Source organism: Sinohyriopsis cumingii, chromosome 1 (genome assembly GCF_028554795.1).
Source record: "Sinohyriopsis cumingii isolate HCF-2022 chromosome 1, ASM2855479v2, whole genome shotgun sequence".
NCBI lineage: Eukaryota > Metazoa > Mollusca > Bivalvia > Unionida > Unionidae > Sinohyriopsis > Sinohyriopsis cumingii.
This window is the reverse complement of record NC_142961.1, coordinates 87,344,201-87,354,235: the sequence shown is the minus strand read 5'-3', so window position 1 is coordinate 87,354,235 and position 10,035 is coordinate 87,344,201. Positions and strand designations below refer to the sequence as shown.

General features: G+C 32.0%; 1 protein-coding gene across 1 annotated transcript in view; it reads left to right on the top strand.

Moving 5' to 3' along the window:
* Positions 1-1,701: 1,701 nt before the first annotated feature.
* Positions 1,702-10,035, top strand: part of LOC149807292 (axotactin-like) — a 228,898-nt gene continuing 220,564 nt past the window's right edge. Inside the window, exon 1 of the mRNA XM_089964906.1 lies at positions 1,702-1,796. The gene's annotated coding sequence lies outside the window, so the exon portion shown is untranslated. The remainder of the gene's footprint in view (positions 1,797-10,035) is intronic.

The following is a 10,035-nucleotide window of genomic DNA, read 5'->3' as shown; positions in this document are numbered from 1 at the left end:
CCTTTTTCTGTTTTATTTGTTTATCTTGTCTATGTTTTGTATTTGCCTTTGAAAAAGACTCATTAAAAGGTCAAAAGAACTCAGGCTAGCTAGATACTAGTTTCCACTGTTCGCTGTCAGTTTATTGCATTTATTGAAATCAATCCCTGACAAATGTGATCCCTTGCTGGATCCAGTGCACTTGAAAGGATTGTTATTCACCATATGATTTGTATTCTTTATATATATATATATATATATATATATATATATATATATATATATATATATATATATATATATATATATATATATATATGTATGTATGTATGTATATACATACACACACATACTCGATTTGAGTAACACAAGAATCTTGTACTGTTTGTTTCTTTTAGCTTTTAATGATGAAAAAAAATAATATGCTTTGCTCCTGAAACTTTAATTGTTGAGAGCAAAAGAAAACCGCACATGACCATTTAAAAAAAATCATGAGTAATTTTGGTAGTCTATCTGGACTGATCAAATGATAAGACTTGAACCTGCAACCTTCTGATCACATGTCCATTGCTTTAACCACTAAGTCACTGCAGCTCCCTTGGGTGCAGATTTCAGTAAAATCCCAAGTTATGACTCCAGGAGCAGGGCCTCTTGGGTGCGCTTGGCTGGGTTGGGGTGGTAGTGGTAAAGAACAGACCCTGGAGTTCATGCTGACTGCACAGATTAACTCCCATCATAATTTCATAATGTGTGTGTGTGTATGTGTGTATATATATATATATATATATATATATATATATATATATATATATATATATATATATATCGGCTAGGAAAGAAAATAATTACACTGATATTAATAGGCAGTGTGGCACCTATGTGCTTGAAGCTTCTAGAGTTTCAATAGTTAAGTGAATTTGTATTCACTAGCTGACATATGTCAAGTATGGGGTGAATGATATCAGATTTTATTAGACTTCTTATTAATGATTCACATTCTTTTGATAATTTATTTTATTTATTACATGGATTTTCTCTAGTTTGCTTATCAAACATGTACTTGCCACTGTAGTTCTGTTTCAGTTTCCTGTTGAGAGGAAGGTTTATGGGGAGTTTCCTTTGGTGGAATGATTGTCTCCATATCTAAATTCTTTTATTATGATTATTATTATTATTATTACTATTGTTATTATTATTATTATTATTATTATTAGTATTATTATTATTATTATTATTATTATTATTATTATTATTATTATTATTAATCATTATTATTATTATTATTACTACTATTGTTATTATTATTATTGTTATTATTATTATTATTATTATTAATCATTATTATTATTATTATTATTATTATTATTATTATTATTATTATTATCATTATTAATAATTATTATTATTATTATTATTATTATTATTATTATTATTATTATTATTATTACTACTACTACTACAATTATAATCTACCATCAGACTGATAAGCTTGAATGTCCCAGAATACTAGAAAATCTCATCTTTATGACAGGTATGGCATTAACCTTGTTAGCTGGACGCATTAATAGTTGTAATGGTATTTGAGAGAGATATCAATATTTTATTCTCAAGCCTAATTTGTTGAGTGTTCAATGCAGTTATTGGTCTGTGTTTGGCTGGATAAAGGAGCTGTGATGTGTACCGGTATTATGAATTAATCTTTACTCTGCACAGTGTACTGTATTGCTGAAGCAAAAGGTTGAAAAGTTGGATTGTTACAGGATAGTGCCCTACAGGTTGTTTATTTGCCATTATTCTGTGTGGATTGATATAGGCTGGTAAGATTTTTGATTCAATGAATTCAAGATTGATCTTCCTGTTACTACAAAGTCTTTAGATTTTAACTGTTTAATGTACATGGTATAGTGATGTTGTTTATCACTGTGACTCAAACTTTGTACTATACTGAACAGCTTGGCTGATAGTAATCTTTCATTTTAAATTTGGAATCCCAGGTACCTCTCCATAATCTTGAGTAGCTTCATACAAGTGCATGCTGGGATGCTGGATGAATATTGTTTTAAGAAGGGGGGAATTTTTGTAGATATGACCCATTTTGCTAAATGGTTGCTTAGAGAGAAATCTAAAGCAGAGTCTGTACAGTATGAAACATACAAAATAATTCATTTGCTTAAAATAGTATGGGTTGACTAATCAACAAATGTGCAGGTGACCTGGACTGAGATATGGTAGGATTAATTAGCATTTTACATGTACAAGCTGTTCACCTGGGATTGTAATGGACACAGTAGTATTTGCATGGAGATGTGGAAGGTTGTTTTACCTAACTTCTATATATCTTAAAGAAGTTAATAATTATTTTCATGCAAATTTGAGCAATATTGTAATTTTGTTTATTCACATGTAGATAATGGTACAAGTTACAGAGGGTCACTGAAAACTTGACCATTATTGGACATGATGTAGAGACTGCATCTCTGTATGAATGACTGACTAAAATCTGGTTAGAAGCTACATTATACATCTTTTCAGAGATAAATTTTCATTACAATAAATTGAATGAATTTTTTATGCTCACAGATGCTTGTACATGTGTTACAAGTTTGAAACTTTGATTTTTGGATTGACTCAGGTTTTTAGCGCTAAGCCTAATTGTTGTCACATTATGCTGTATATACTGTATACATTGTACATAGCAAAAGGCCTCAAGACAAATTAGTTCTTGTAATTAATAGAATTACTGTCTCTAAGTTAAGTCACTATTATTATTATTATTATCATTATTATTATTATTATTATTATTTTTATTATTATTATTTTTATTAATATTAATATTATTATTATTGTTGTTGTTGTTGTTGTTATTATTATTGTTGTTATTATTATTATTATTGTTGTTGTTGTTGTTGTTATTGTTGTTGTTGTTGTTGTTGTTATTATTATTATTATTATTATTATTATTATTATTATTATTATTATTATTATTATTATTATTATCATTGTTATTATTACCAGTATATCATGATGATGATGATGTTGTTATGGAGCAGCTGCAAGTACTCTGGCATTGTCTTTGATTTGCTTCCATGCTGTCTTGTCTTGTTAGTACAATTAATGATACAGGACTTGTTCACCCTTTTATAAGGCAGATATGACCATGGATCCCAATTTTAGCTTGGGATGCCTTGTTATCAGTTATCCATGGTCTTTCTGTCCATTATCTTGTAGAACAAGCTCATTATCACTGCTCTTAAACTACTTATAGGATTGGCTGAAACTTGATACACTCTTAAATCCCATTGGTCTTAAGTGAACATCAAGTGTGGCTGCCACAGTAGCCATCTTGAAATATTTTGTTATCACTACTCCTCTTGAATGTTGGGTCATACCAACATAGAGTTTTCACTAAAAGACTTTTTTTGATGTCTAGTTGATCCTAAATGAAAAAGGTGTCAGTCTGGCATTTAATATGGCTGCTACTGCAGGCATCTTGAAAATGTATTGGTCCTAACGAAAATGGTGCCATGTAGAATTCCAATATGGTTGGCACAGCAGCTGCCTTGAAAATCATGTTACTGTCATTCCTGAATGGAAGGTCATATGAAAAGAAAAAAAAATAGGTTTTCAGTAAAGACTTCTTATGCTGTGTCATTTGTCTTCAATGAAAATTGTTCAGTCTGACATTAGGTATGACCACCATGGCCATCTTGAAAATTTTGGTAATGCTGTTCCTTGTGGATGGAAAGCCACATATCTTTGGTTATCCCCAAAAGAGTTCTTATCATGTATAATTGGTCCTACATGAAATCCAATATAGCTACAGAATGTGTCTTGTAGGATGATTGAGCTGTGATGTATACATTATGAATTAATCTTTACTCTTCACAGTGTACTGTATTGTTAAGTCAAAGATTGAACAGTTGGACTATTATAGGAAAATGCCCTACAGGATGTTAACTTGCCAGTTTTTAGGGCGGATTGAAATGGTCTTCTAATGATGTCCTAATTGGTAATCATGCCTATCTAAGCATCTAATATGGCTGTTTCAGTTGCTGATTTGAAAATCTTAGCACTCAAGAATATCAGAAATCATTATAAGCACTCAGCAGTTTAAAAGGAAGAAATGGTCTTATCTTGAATTCCTGGAAATTCTTTTTGGACAGTAGAGCATCAGTCACTTTAAAGGACACTTGTATTTTGTTTTTAGTAAAAGTTTTAGGTATAATGTACTTCATTATAAGGTATTTTCACTATAAGGTGGGATATTCCATTGCTTCTATGGACAGCATTATAATGAGGGACTGTTATATAAATGTAGCTTGCTGCAAACCAGTTCAGTTTGGTAGACATATTCCCATGCATGTGTATTTTAGATGATTTTAGTTTTACTATAAGAGATTTTTTCATTATTTTAAAACAAGTCTATCCTACATATTTTGTGGTTTTCAAATCAGTTTGGTAATTTACTTGATTTATCCTGATTTTGCACAAACTGCATTCCATTATATACATATGTGAGTATATTATCATGCCAATGAAAACATTTTTTATCAGTTTCAAGGACATTTTGCACATGGTTGGAATCATAGATATTGTGCAAAATATAAATTTAGTTTAATCTGACATTTATTAATATTTTATTATCCATATTTAGTCTGTAGATCTTCGTATCATGGTCTTGATTAAAATTTACAAACCCCCACCCTCATATGTGTCATCTCCCCCAAGGAAAAAGCATTACAGGGGGAGGAGATAGGGAACAAGATGCAGGTGGCATTAGTTTTGGACCTGTATGGATGCTAGTGTGGGATTGGTATTAGTTGCCAGGAGAAAATCTAAAACTTTAAAATCTCTGCTCATCAATATTAGCTGCCAACACATTTTTCAAAGGAATATAAATAAAGTTGTATGAAATCAATATATTTATTTCATTCTCTACATGAAAATAAAATACTATCACAGTTTCTTTGGTAAGAACAAAAGTGTTAGATTTAATTTACTATTTAGATTTAATTTACTATCTAAAACCCTTTTTATGTGCAGATGTTCCTTGCTTTTTTCTACACTGTGTAGTATACAGCGTTCATACACCCTTCCACATATCCAGTAGAAGAGTTTTAGTGCACTTTTTCAGAGACTGAGATTTTAATGTGATTCTGTTAATGCCAGACAAAGTCTATCAAAATATTGTATCAATGCCTGAATGCAAACACACAGACTGGGTCTATCAAAATATTGTATTAATATCTGAACAAAAACACGCAGACTTGGTCTGTCTATCAAAACAGCAATAGTCTGCTGTAGGAAATGTGAAGTCTTGCATAGAGGACAATTAGACAATTGGACAATGCAGTATTGATTTCATGTTTTATTTATTGTTGAAAATCAGCAATGACATTTGCTGCCTGTTCTAATAGCACTTAAATTGAACAGTAATGGCATGTTCATAATGTATCAACTGTCATTAGCATATCAAGTCTTATGACATTTTTATACTCCCACCATAAGGCAGAGCGTATTTTATGTTTGATATCGTCTGACCATCTGTTACAAATTTGGTGCCTGCACCATAACTTACATGTTAAAGTTACTGTGACTAAATGAAGACAAATGGTTTCTGCACAATAACTTGAGTTCTCCAACTTCTACTGTTACCAAAATTTGTGGATGGCTTGGACTTATCGCAAGGAACAACTTCATTTAATTTGGAGACCAAAGGTCAAGGTTAATGTGACTGAAAGAAGAAGAAAGATTTTGGCACAGTAACATTAGTTCAACATCACATACCTAAACCAAACTTTGTGGATAGCTTTTAACATGAGGTAAGTAAGAAGGTCAGTGTTTGGGGGAGGGGAGATGATGAAAGGTCAAGGTTACTGACAAACAAAAAGTTATTTCCATGCAATATCATTAGCTTTATATTACAGACTTGGCCCAAACTTTGTGGATGGCATGCACTTATGGTAACAAAGAAGCTGATTTCAGCATCCAAAGGTCAATAGTAAAGGTCACTGACTGAAAGAAGAAAAACAGTTTCTGTACACAAATTTCAGTTATCAACATAAAAGACTGTAAAACATTGAGCAGGTGTATGGTATGCCATTTGTGCACTCTTGTTCAATATCAAGATATAATGGATGTTTTTATTAACTCTTCTGGTCATAGATCAGAGAACTCATGAGATAGTGTGTTGCCTGCATTCTACTTGTCTGTTAGCACAAGTTTATTTACAAGACATGTCCCAAATACTATTTTGGCTAATTCTACTGAATAGAATGGCACATTAAATATACATGGGCTTTTCACCATAACTCTTGATATATCTATTTTGGTCCTGTTTGAAATTTGTGTCACTCAGATAGCAAATTTGGCTGTTGCAGTGACCATTGTTAGAATATTGTTATTGCTGACCCATTTAAATGGATAATTGTTTCAGCATAGTGTTTTTGTTTAAAGACTTCTTACGATGTCATGTTGGTTTCTGTTGGTTCCAAGTGAAAGTGGTGCTGATCTATGTCCAATACGTCCACCATAGCACAATCTGGAAAATCTTGTTATTGCTACTTCTTATGAATGGAAAGTTTCGATTGGATGATTTATTATTATATTTAGTTGATCAGGAATGAAAATGGTGACAATGTGATTTCTGACAAAGTCACCACAGTCCCCATCTTGAAAGTCTGGTTTTTGCTAGTCTCCCTAGGTGATCATATTGACATTGGGTTTTTGCTAAAACTCTTCACATGATGTCTACTGGATCCTAAATAAAAATAGTGCCAGTTTGACCTTCAGTATGACCAACATGTCAGCCATCTTGAAAATCATTGGTAACTACTAATCCTAAATGTAAAGTCTTTTTATCAGATGACATGGTTTCTAGTTTGTCTTAGATGAAAATGTTGCTGATCTCACGTGAAATATGGCCAACCTTGCAGCCATCTTACAACTACTTCTATTGACTGGATGGTCATGTTGACTGAGGGTTTTCATCAAAAGTCTTCTAATGATGTCTAGTTGGTCCTAAATGAAAATCATCCAATTTGACATACATTATGCCAACCACAGTGATTAAATTGAAACTGTTTTCGCTAAGAAATGTCAGAGATGATTTCAACATTCAGGAGTTCAAAAGAAGAAATAGTATAAGCGTGAATTAATGGAATATTTTTGAGTCTATGAATCAACTGTCTCTTCATTAATGCTTAATGCTTTTAAATACCATACTTTAAAAAAATTGAAAGTGCTACTTAGAGGCTTGCTGTGGGACTTTACAAACATATTTATCCCAAGGCCTAGCTAGATCTAGATGAAAATGGTAGCCCTTGAACATCTAATTGGCTGCCATCATAGCTATCCTGACAATTTTTTTATCACTACTGCTCCAGAATGAAAAAAAACAGGCATATCAACATGGGGTTGTCACCAAGGAGACTTCTTATAATGTCTAGTTTGTCCTGTATGAAATGGTTATTCTAAGATATGCAAAATGGCAATCGAGGAGGCTATCTTGAAGATCCAGTTATCACTACTCCAGAATGATTGCATTTACATGGGGTTGTCACTAAAGGACATGCTGTTTAGTTGGTTCTAAATGAATCTGATATCAAAAATGGCCACCATAATGGCATTCTTTAAAATCTTCTTAGCACTACATTTCCTAAATGGATAGTTGTATCAAAATTGGAAGTTTTACTAAAAGACTTATAATGTCTAGTAATAATAACAATGATAATAATAATAATAATAATAATAATAATAATAATAATAATAATAATAACAACAACAACAATAATCATAATAATAGTAATAATAATAATAGTAATAATAACAATAATAATAGTAACAATAATAATAATAATAATAATAATAATAATAATAATAATAATAATAATAAAAACTCAGTTAACTCAGTTTAGTTACAAAATATACCAAACCAAAACCTGTCTGGAGAGACCACTGTTGAGACCATCTGTTTTTGAGAGACCAGGATCTGCATGCATATATTTATTGATTATATAGTGTTATGTCCTGTTGTGAGAGACCACCTGTCTTGAAAGACCATTCTTTTTTGGCAGAAGGGGTGGTCTTTCATGACAGGTCTTACTGTAGAATAAATCTACTCTGAAGTTTTCAAAGATATAAGTACATATATATGCAGAGGGCAATCAATCCCATCCCATCTGTAACTACATGCTCATGTGCACACACACACACACACACACACACACACACACACACACACACACACACACACACATGGACATGCATTCATGTATGTAGAAATTACAGCCCAGACTAGTTAACTGCACATGTAAATTGTATACACACTAACACATGTATAGACACTAAAACATGAAATTACTTAAGTCAAAGTCAGACTCGTTGCATGACGTACAGGTATTAACATATATTTGTAATTAAAAAAGAAGTTGGAGGAGGTAGATGGGCCTTGTGGTATTAATTAAGACTTGGATTTCATCCAGTAAATACACTTGTGGTGAAAAGCTTAAATCTTTGATTTCATTTGGGATATTATACCATCTAGTGGCCCCAGAGTATTGAAAACAGTTTTTAAACGATTCTTTTGTTGGTTTGGAATTAGAAAGTTTTGGGCTGACATTGATCTATGGTTTGAGGTGCTACTGGCTGCTACTGCCTCAGGCAGACTTAGGTACTTCATATTGGCTTTCTGTAAGCAAATTAGTAATTCTTGAAAAATTTGAGTGATTAAAGTATCCATATTGTCTATAATGTTTCCAGTATTATTTTACAGCTTTGTCTTTTTCAAATATTTTCATAACATGAACATCAGATGTATTTCCCCACATGATTTTAACAAGAGTCAAAATGGGGCTGAACGTAGCTTTAATAAAAGTGTCACAATACTAGTTTGGAATGAAATACCTTAATTTTTCTTAATAGTCAAAGAATGGAATTTCTTTTCTTTATAATGAAACTTGTATGATCAGATCAAAGTAAATTATTATCAACAAGAATACCAAGTCTAAAAGCATCAGTAGCTTACCCATCACTATTGCGAGGCTTATTCTCTTCCATTCATTGAATATGAATACATCCTCCCACAGGGTGGGTGATTATCAATAAGACATAATCCACTTGTGCATCTCAATTGAACATGCATAGAAACAGTCATCTTTTTCATAGATGATGATTACTCCAGGACATCAGAATGATGTGGGAGGAGGGCATTCAGCAATAGTAATGGATAAGTACTGCATAATTAAAATTAGTTTTACCCTCCTCCTCCAAAACTGGATTATAGCAGCAAAAGCTTACACATGACAATTACACAACTGATGTCAGTTAGGTGGGTAGGCTGATATGTTAAACTGATATGTCAAACACAGGAAAATGGAAAGTACTCACCATTAAGGGAGAGAACCACTTTACAGAATGTTGGGGTCTCTCTGGGTCATGTGTTGTAATTTCTTTTATATTTATATGTCCTATATTTGTACTTTTTGTATCAGTCCCTAAATTCAAGATATTGGTTCTTGATTGGGCACTCATGAATAAATCAGTACCCAAAAGGCATGAACTTTAGTTTCATGTGTATTCCATTTATTTGTATCATTGTTCATATTGTACTCAAATGTTTTCATATGTATGTATGTATGTATGTATGTATGTATGTATGTATGTATGTATGTATGTATGAATGTATGTATGTATGTATGTATGTATGTATGTATGCATGCATGCATGCATGCATGCATGCATGCATGTATGTATGTATGCATGCATGCATGCATGCATGCATGCATGTATGTATGTAAGTCATGTTTATAGACACATATTGCAATCAGCATTATATTTCATTCATTGATGGATAGCATTTATATTTGTTATTTTATTATTAGAAATCATCATTATTATTATCATCTGACCATGGTTTGCGATTTGGTCTGTGTTAGCATGTACAATTTCAGAATAAGTGACTCTGATGCTATTGTTTCAGTCAAATGACACCAAAATACTATAGTTGCAAGTAATATTATTAGTCATGACAAATGTATGATAGTTCGTTACATCTGT